The following is a 9,737-nucleotide window of genomic DNA, read 5'->3' as shown; positions in this document are numbered from 1 at the left end:
AGCCCGACGTGGGACTCGATCCCGGGACTCCAGGATCGCGCCCTGGGCCAAAGGCAGGTGCTAAACCGCTAAGCCACCCAGGGATCCCCCCCAGAAATTTAATTTTTATCTACATTTCTTTTGCTTTCATTCTTCCCATCAAAATATATCAAGCTTTTCCTGTGCTGCTTCTATGTTTTGAATCAGAGTTAGCATAATTTTGCCAGCTTCAAGGTTATAAAGGAATCTATTGTTTCTTTTAGTCCTTGTACAGTTTCACTTTTAAAAATGTAGATCTCTGGCCCTTTTGAAATTTATCCTGATGTGTGTTGTGAGGAACAGATCTAATTTCAACTTTTTCCACATAGTTATCCACTTTTTTTTTCTCCAATGGTTTGAGATACAACCTTCACCATATACTAAGTTTCTATATGCATTTGGGTCTCTTCCTGGATTTTCTATCCTGCTCTGTTTGTCTATCCATGCATGTGCTAATACCACATTGTTGTAATTACAGGGGTTTTATAATATATTTTAATACCTGGTAGGGCCAATCGTGCCCCCCTACCATGGTCTTCTTTCTCAGAGTTTTCCTGTTTGTTCTTGTCTGATTAGTCTTTTTTTTTTTTAATTTTTATTTATTTATGATAGTCACACAGAGAGAGGGAGAGAGAGGCAGAGACACAGGCAGAGGGAGAAGCAGGCTCCATGCACCAGGAGCCCGACGTGGGATTCGATCCCGGGTCTCCAGGATCGCGCCCTGGGCCAAAGGCAGGCGCCAAACCGCTGCGCCACCCAGGGATCCCTGATTAGTCTTTTAAATAAGTTTTACAATCAATCTTTTTCTAATTCTTGATAAAAGCTTGATGGCACTTTTGGGGAAGATGGTACTACATTTGTAAATTAACTTTGAAAGAATTGAAATCTTTAATATGGGAGTCTTCTGTCCAAAACCATTGTCCCTTCCATTTGTTTGTGTTTACTTTTGTGTCTTTCTGTGTTTATAGTTTTCCTCCTATAAATTTTGCACATTTCTTGTCAAACTTATGCCTAGGTATTTTATTATTACTACTATTTGTTCTTATGAATAGGGTTTGTCTGTTCTTTTCTTCTAACTTGATACTGTTGAAGACTATTAATTTCTGTGTATTAATTTTATGTCATGCTACTTAACTAAATTCTTTCATTTCCATTGATTCTTGAGTAATCATATTATCATCAAATAGAGATAGTTTCTGGGATGCCTGGGTAGCTCAGCAGTTGTCTGCCTTGGGCTCAGTGTGTGATCCTGGGGTTCTGGGATGGAGTTCTGCATCAGGCTCCCTGCGAGAAGCCTGCTTCTCCCTCTGCCTGTGCGTCTCTCATGAATAAATAAATGAAATCTTTAAAAAAAATTAGGGATAGTTTCCAGTGCTCATGTCTCTAACTGGTATTGGCTCTGGCTCCAACATAAAGTTAAAGAGACTGAAGATAAGGACTTCCCCATCAGAATACTGTTCTCAGTACACTCCCTGACTTCAATTTTCTTTCCATATCCTTCCCCAACTGCAGTCTAGCTTTAACTACTCTGAGTTAATGCTAACCAAGGCTGCCAATAACCTTTTTGTAATTAAGTCCTGAGAACATTTCCTGCTCTCAGAGAATAAACACCCCTTTTTCTAATGTTCTCCTTCCATTGGCTTTTCCGGCAGCACATACTGATGTACGTGTACACACACACACACACACACACACACACACACACAACCCAACCACTCCTCTGGTCCCCCACCAACCCCACTGACTGCAACTTTCAGGCTCATCCTCTGTCACTTCTCATTTTCAAGCCCCTTTTGATATTCTAGTCTTCCTAAGCCTTCCCAAAGCCTTTCTTGGATTCAAATACCACTGACTCATGGTAACTCATGCCCCATGGTGGTTCTAAATGACCTTCTGTCTTTGTTATATTTCTTATTGTAAGCAAGACACCTCCACCCACCTACTCCCCTGCCCACATACAGAAGTTACCAAAACTCATTATTTACCATCACATAATGGTTGACATGAAAGGATTAAGTCTGCTGGTGCTAGGCTGGTGTAAACATCAGTGATAGGAACATGAAATGATAACTCTTTCTTTTTAAAAATTTATTTATTTATTCATTTGAGAGAGAAAGACAGAGGGAGCACAAGGAGAGGCAGAGGCTGAGGGAGAGGGAGAAGCAGATTTCCTACTGAGCTGGGAGCCTGATGTAGGGCTTGATCCCAGGACCTGGAGATCATGACCGGAGCTGAAGGCAGATACTTAACCATCTGAGCCACCCAGGTGCCCTGAAATGGTAATTCTTGATAACTCATGTGGAACTTCAGAAGAAAAACATGATTCTATACCAAGTGAGGAATTTAGAAATTTTAACAACAGACACAGCTCTCCTTTGGGTTCCAGATGGTGTGTCTCACTGCCTACTTGATACCTATTGAATGTCTCAAAGTCACCTCAAACTCAGTATATCCCAACCTCATGGTCTCTCACCATTCACCCCAGGTCCTTTCCCCCTTCTGAATCTCAGTAAATGATGCCACTATTGGCACCAGTTCTGCAAGGAAGAGTAAATTTTGCCTATTTTAAATCAACACACTGTGCAATTGACATGTGTGGATTTATGGAACCACTACCAAAATCAGGATACAAACAGTTCCATCATCCAAAATCCTCCCTCATGCTATCCTCTTCAGTCACACCTTCCCTCTCCCCCAACCCTGGCAACCACTGATCTGTTCTATGTTCCTGTAGTTTTGTCTTTAAAAAAAAATTATTCTTGAGAGACACAGAGAGATGCAAAGACATAGGCGGAGGGTGAAGCTGGCTCCCCTCGGGAAGCCTGATGTGGGACTCATTCCTGGGGCTCTGGGATCATGCCCTGAGCTGAAGTGAAGGCAGACTCTCAACCACTGAGCTACCCAGGCGTCCCTATAATTTTGTCTTTTTCAAGAATGGCTTACAAATGGAATAAGACAGTCCCATGTATCCAACTGACTATGGGATATTTCCACTGGAATGTCTCACAGATACCTTAGCTCAACATCATCACTCACCTTCTAAATTTGCCCTTCCCCCCATGTCTTCTCACAATATACCATTGCCCAGCAGCCCAAGCTAGGGATATCATACTTAGTTCTCTCTTCCTTTCATCCTCACTTCTAATTAGTCACTTAATCTTATTATTTATACTTCCTTTATATCTTTCCAATTAATCTTTTGATTTCCAAGTCCATTATCATTTTACCAATGGATTCAGGCAGTCATCTCTCACCTGGATTATTCCAACAGCTTTCTGGAATATTTTGCTCAAAAGTCCTATTGCCTTTGAGTCCACATCTACGCTGTAGTAGGAGTGATCATCCTAACAAACACAAAGTCTTTGTCAAATCATCCCCCTGCTTAAAACTCTTGGGATCAATTTTAAACTCCTTAGATGACATTCGAGACTTTCCATAATACGGCTTCAGCTCTGTCTCAACCCATTGCTCCTGGTCTCACCCTACATGTCTCCCACACATATACTCTCATTTGTCCTGCTTCTTCTTTTAGTCTGGAGTGCCCTTCTCCTTCTCTGATCCAACTAATTCCTGCTGTTCTTCAAATCTGTTTGGCTATAATCTCCTAGCTGGGCTAAGTGCCATTATTTTTATTTCTTTAGGAGCCCTGAACTCTTCCCCTATATTTACCCCTAGTAGAGTAGTTCTCAGAATGGATCTGCAGACCCCTGTGTATCCCTGACCTTTTTAGAGGGTCCCTGAGGTCAAAATTATTTTCATAATGAAACTAAGATGTTATTTAGATTTTTTTCATTGTGTTGAAATTTGCACTGATGGTACAAAAACAATGGTGGATAAAACTGCTGGCCCTTGTCCCAAATCAAGGTGGTGGCGCTAAACATCTAGAAATTGTTGTATTCTCCACAACTACTCATTCACAGAAAAAAAAATCAGTGACTGGGTGATGGGCACTGAGGGGGGCACTTGACGGGATGAGCACTGGATGTTATGCTATATGTTGGCAAATCGAACTCCAATAAAAATATATATACAAAAAAAATTTTTTAAATAAAACCAAAACAACAAAAACCAGTTTCACTTAAGAATGTCCCTGATGGGGCAACCCAGGTGGCTCAGCAGTTTAGTGCTGCCTTCAGCCCAGGGCATGATCCTGGAGACCCAGGATTGAGTCCCACGTCAGGCCCCCTGCATGGAGCCTGCTTCTCTCTCTGCCTGTGTCTCTGCCTCTCTCTCTCTCTCTCCCTCTCTCTGTGTCTCTCATGAATTAAAAAAAAAGTCCTTGATGCAGTAGAAAATTATTGATTTCATTAAATCATTATTCTTGAACATATGTCATTTTAACATTCTGTGTAAAAAATGCAAGGTATATGTATAAAGCTGGAAAGCATTTGATTTTTTAAATTATGAACTGTACTAGTAATTTGCTTCATAGTATAATTTCTTTTTACAGAAAAAAATAATTTAAAAACTATAGTTATACAGATTTGAGTATCTGGCAGATATTTTCTAAAAAATGAACAGAGCCTGCCCCTTTAAGGAAAATAACTGATGAATTTGTTACAAATGATAAAATCTAACCTTTGGATTTTACCTCTCAGGGTGAAAAAAAACATAGCTTGATAGTGATCTAAATACTCACAGCCTTTCTGGTGAAATCAATATGGATATTTATGACTATGACTTTTTTTATATTATATAATAAAATATGTCAACATATGGAAAGCTGAATAACTCAGCAAACCAGTATTTTCCAAATGCCTGATGCATGATGTTGTAAGTAGGAATAGGTAAAAGATCTATTCAAAGTTCAAGGTAGACTGATGGATATTTAAGTTTGTTGATAGGGTTTCAGACTCTCATTGTAACTAATCTTTAAGAAACAAACATTTGTAGTTTTGGTATAGTATAAAAGATGTATCACATTTACCTGAAAAGATTGTTAAATACACTTCTCTATCTAAATTACTTCTGAGTAACCCTTTTGGGTCCCCTCCCTCTTTGGGAGCTTTGTACTGCCACTCAATAAATTTTGCAAAAAAAAAAAAAAAAAAAAATTACTTCTCTGTGTGAGGCTGGATTTTCTTCACGTACTTCCATCAAAACAACATATTATAATACATTGAATGCAGAAGCAGATATCAGAATCTAGTTTTCTATTAAGCTGGACATTTAAAGAGATTTACAAAAACTCAAAGCAATGTCACTCTTAACAAAAGAATTTTGTATGTGTGTACTTATGCTTCTCATTAAGATTGCTTAAGCCTACTGTAAGTAATCTCTCACTGATTACAACTAAAAGCTCTGGCCAGAATACATAAAGTAATTACCTGAGGTCACTGAAAAGTAATTGAGAATAGCCAGATAGTAGAGGGAAGTCAAAATTTGAAAGATGATTGATATGGTGGTGAAGTTTCTGTGGGTTTTTTTGCCTCCCATACCTCCCTACTTTAACCAGAGTGTGATCCAAATCCCAGACCTGGGCAGCAGATGCAGACAGAAACATTCTGAGAAATACTCACTTTCTGGTCAGAGAGCTGGGAGGAATCACATATAAACAAAAAGTATGAGGGGACAAAGCAAGGAGCCAATGGAAAGATTAAATGAAAAAATTTCAAATCCAAAAGAAGGCAGAAAGGGGAAAAGAGAAAAACAAAACACAGAGAGAAGAAACAAAACAATAAAATTATAGGCCTAAATCCAACTTGTCAATAATTATATCACATGTAAATGATCTAAGTATACCAAATAAAAGACAGAGATTGTCAGATTATAGTTAATATGCTGTCTACAAGAAACTCACTTTATTTTTTTTTTAAGATTTTATTTATTTATTTGAGAGAGAGAGAGTGTGTGAGCATGAGTGAGGGGAAGGAGCAGAAGCAGAGAAAGCAGACTCCCTGCTAAACAAGCAGGGCTGATCCCAGGAACCCCCCCACCCCAAGATCATGACCTGAGCTGAAGGCAGAGGTGCTTAACCAACTCAGCCAGGTTGTGATCCCAGGATCCTGGGATGGAGTCCTGAATTGAGCTCCTTGCAGGGAAGCCCCTGCCTATATCTCTGCCTCTCTCATGAATAAATAAATAAAATCTTAAAAAAAAAAAGGATAACATTAAGAGAATGAAAAGGCAAGCTACACAACTGAGAAGGTATTTGTAAGTAACATATCTGATAAAGGACTTGTATAAGTCTTATGGACTGAGTGTGTCCCCCCAAAATTCATAAGTTGACATCCTAACCCCCACTATTATTGTATCTGGAGATAGGGCCTGTGTGAAGGTGGTAAAGGTTTAATGAGGTCCTAAGCATGAATCCTAATCTTATAGACATGGTACCCTTAATACAAGAGGAAGAGTAGAGCTCTCTGTCTCCATTATGTGAGGACATGAAAATGAAACCATCTATAAGCAAGGAAGAGAGCCCTCATCAAGATTCAAAACAGCCAGCACCCTGATCCTGAACTTCCCAGCCTCCAGAACTGTGAGAAATAAATTTTTTTTGTTTGAGCTACTCAGTCTGTGGTATTTTGTTATGGTGGCTCAAGCAGACTAAGGCACCAGGATATATAAATAACTGTCGAAACTCAACAATGAGAAAACAACACAATTAAAAATGGGCATCAGACTTAAACAGACACCCCACCCAAGAAAATATGTGGATGGTAAATAAGCACATGATAAAAGGCTCAACATTATTAGTCATTAGGTAAATTCAGTTTAAAATCACATCTATTAAAATGTCTGAAGTTGAAAGATTGATTTCAAAGTCTGGGAGTATTTGGTGAGGATGTGGAGCAACTAGAACTCTCATTTTGCTCATGGGGATGTGATATGGCAAAACTATGCTGGGAATTAGTGTAGAGGTTTTTTAAAAAGTTAAACATACAGCTACCACAGGACCCAGTCATTCCACACCTACCTTTGTTATCCGAGAGAAATAAAAGCTCATGTCCAACTTGTACATGCATAGCAATGGTACTTGTAATAGCTGAAGACTGTTAATCAACACAGTAGAGTACTCCACAATGCAAAGGAGTGAACTGTGACACACACAATAACATGGATAACTGAGAAAATTTATACTGAATGAAAGAGTTATGTACTGTCTGATTCCATTTACACAAAATTCTAAAAAATGCAAATGAATGAGAGTGTTCTGGGATGGAGGCAAGGGGAGTACAAAAGAACCTGAAAGAATGTTTGAGGGTAATTGGTGGGTTCGTTATCTTGATTGTGATGATGGTTTTGTATGTGTATACACACACCCAAACTTAGCAAGTTGTATACTTTAAATATGTGTGATTTATTATATATCAATTATACCTGTTTTTATAAAGATGCTATTTTAAACTGTTTGAAAAAATGAAATAGGTAAGGGCATACCTTGTTTTATTGCATTCGCTTTATTGTGGTTCGCAAATAGTGTGATTTTACAAATTGAAGGTTTTGAGCAACCCTGCACTGAACAAGCCTATTGGCACCGTTTTTCCAAAAACACTTGCTTACTTCATGTCTCTGTGCCGCATTTTGGTGATTCTTACAATATTTTAAAATTTTTCATTATTATATCTTTTATGGTGATCACCGATCAGAGACCTTTGATATTACTATTAAAATTGTTTGGGGTCACCATGAACCCTACTCACCCACCTAGGACAGCGAGCCATCCTATAATGGTCCCTAAATGTTCAGGTGAAAGGAAGGAAGCCATCCTACAATGGTCCCTAAATGTTCAGGTGAAAGGAAGAGTGTATGTATCTCTCACTTTAAATGAAAAGCTCGAAATAATTAAGCTTAGTGAGGAAGGCATGTCAAAAACCAACATAGGCCGAGAGCTCAGTCTCTTGTGCCAAATAGTTGTAAATACAAAGGAAAAGTTCATAAGGAAAATGAAAAGTGCTACTCCAGTGAACATATGAATGATAAGAAAGCAAAACTGTCTTATTGCTGATATGGAGGAATTTTTATTTTATTTTTTAAAGATTTCATTTATTTGTTCATGAGAGGCACTGAGAGAGAGAGAGAGGCAGAGACACAGGCAGAGGGAGAATCAGGCTCCATGCAGGGAGCCCAACGTGGGACTCGATCCCAGGTCTCCAGGATCACGCCCTGGGGCAAAGGCAGCCCTAAACCGCTGGGCTACCAGGGCTGCCCTGGAGGAAGTTTTAGTAGTCAGTTCTATGAAAGCTGAGATAGGTGGAGAAGCTGCAGAAGAAAAGTTTGAAGCTAGCAGAGGTTGGTTCACGAGGTGTAAGGAAAGAAGTCATCTCCATGACATAAAAGTACAAGATGAAACAGCAAGTGCTAACATAGCAGCTGCAGCAAATTATCCAGATCTAGCTAAAATAATTAATTAAACATATGGCTATTATAAACAAATTTTCAGTATAGACAAAACAGCCGTTTATTGGAAGAAGATGCCATCTAGGACTTCCATGGGTAGAAAGGAAAAGTCAATGTCTGGCTTTAAATATTCAAAGGACAAGCTGACTCTCTTGTTAGGGGTAGTGCAGCTTTAGGTTGAAGCCAGCACTCAAGGACCACTCTGAAGATCCTCTGGTCCTGAAGAATTATGCTGCAACTACTCTGCCCACACTCTATAAATGGAACAACAAAGCCTGGATGACAGCATATCTGTTTACAACATGGTCTACAGAATATTTTAAGCCCATGGTTGAGACCTACTGCTCAGAAAAAAAGATTCCTTTCAAAATACTACTGCTCACTGATGATGCACCCGGTCACCCAAGGGCTCTGATGGAGATGGTCAATGAGATTCATGTTGTTTTCTTTTAAAAAAAAAAAAAAGATTTTATTTATTCATGAGAGACACAGAAAGAGAGGCAGAGACACAGGCAGAGGGAGGGAGAAGCAGGCTCCTCACGGGGAGCCTGATGAGGAACTCCATCCCAGGACCACGGGATCATGGCCTGAGTCAAAGGCAGACGCGCTCAACCGCTGAGTCACCCAGGCATCCCTCATGTTATTTTCCTTCTTCTTTCTTTCTTTCTTCTTTCTTTCTTTCTTTCTTTCTTTCTTTCTTTCTTTCTTTCTTTCTTTTCTTTCTTTTCTCCTCATGTTGTTTTCATGCTTGCTGACGCAACATCCATTCTGAGGCCCATGAATCAAGGAGTCATTTGTCTTTCAAGTCTTATTATTTAAGAAATAACATTTCATAAGGCTATAGCTGCCATAGACAGTGATTCTTCTGGTGGATCTGAGAAAAGCAAGTTGAAAACCTTCTGGAAAGGATTCACCATGTTAGATGTCATCAGGAACATTTGTGATTCCTGGGAAGATGTAAAAGCATCAACATGAACAGGAGTTGATTCCAACCCTTATGGATGAATTTGAGAGATCCAAGACTTCAGTGGAGCAAGTCCCTGCAGATGTGGTGGAAACCAAACTTACAATATCTCCAAGGTATGCCTGTATAAATCTGCGAAATATGTACAGAATCTGTATGCTGAGAAGGACAAAACACCAATGAAGGAAATCAAGGCACTAAATAAATGGAGAGATGTACTATATTCATGGATGGGAAGACTCAGTATTGTTAACATGTCAGTTCTATTCAAATTGATCTATAAATTTAATGCAATCCAAATAAAAATCCCAGTATAGGGATGCCTGGGTGGCTTAGCAGTTGAGTGTCTGCCTTTGGCTCAGGGCATGATCCCGGGATCCAGGATTGAGTCCTACATTGGGCTCCATGTGGGGAG

Source organism: Canis lupus, chromosome 1 (assembly GCF_011100685.1).
Source record: "Canis lupus familiaris isolate Mischka breed German Shepherd chromosome 1, alternate assembly UU_Cfam_GSD_1.0, whole genome shotgun sequence".
Taxonomy (NCBI): domain Eukaryota; kingdom Metazoa; phylum Chordata; class Mammalia; order Carnivora; family Canidae; genus Canis; species Canis lupus.
This window is presented reverse-complemented; position numbering follows the sequence as displayed.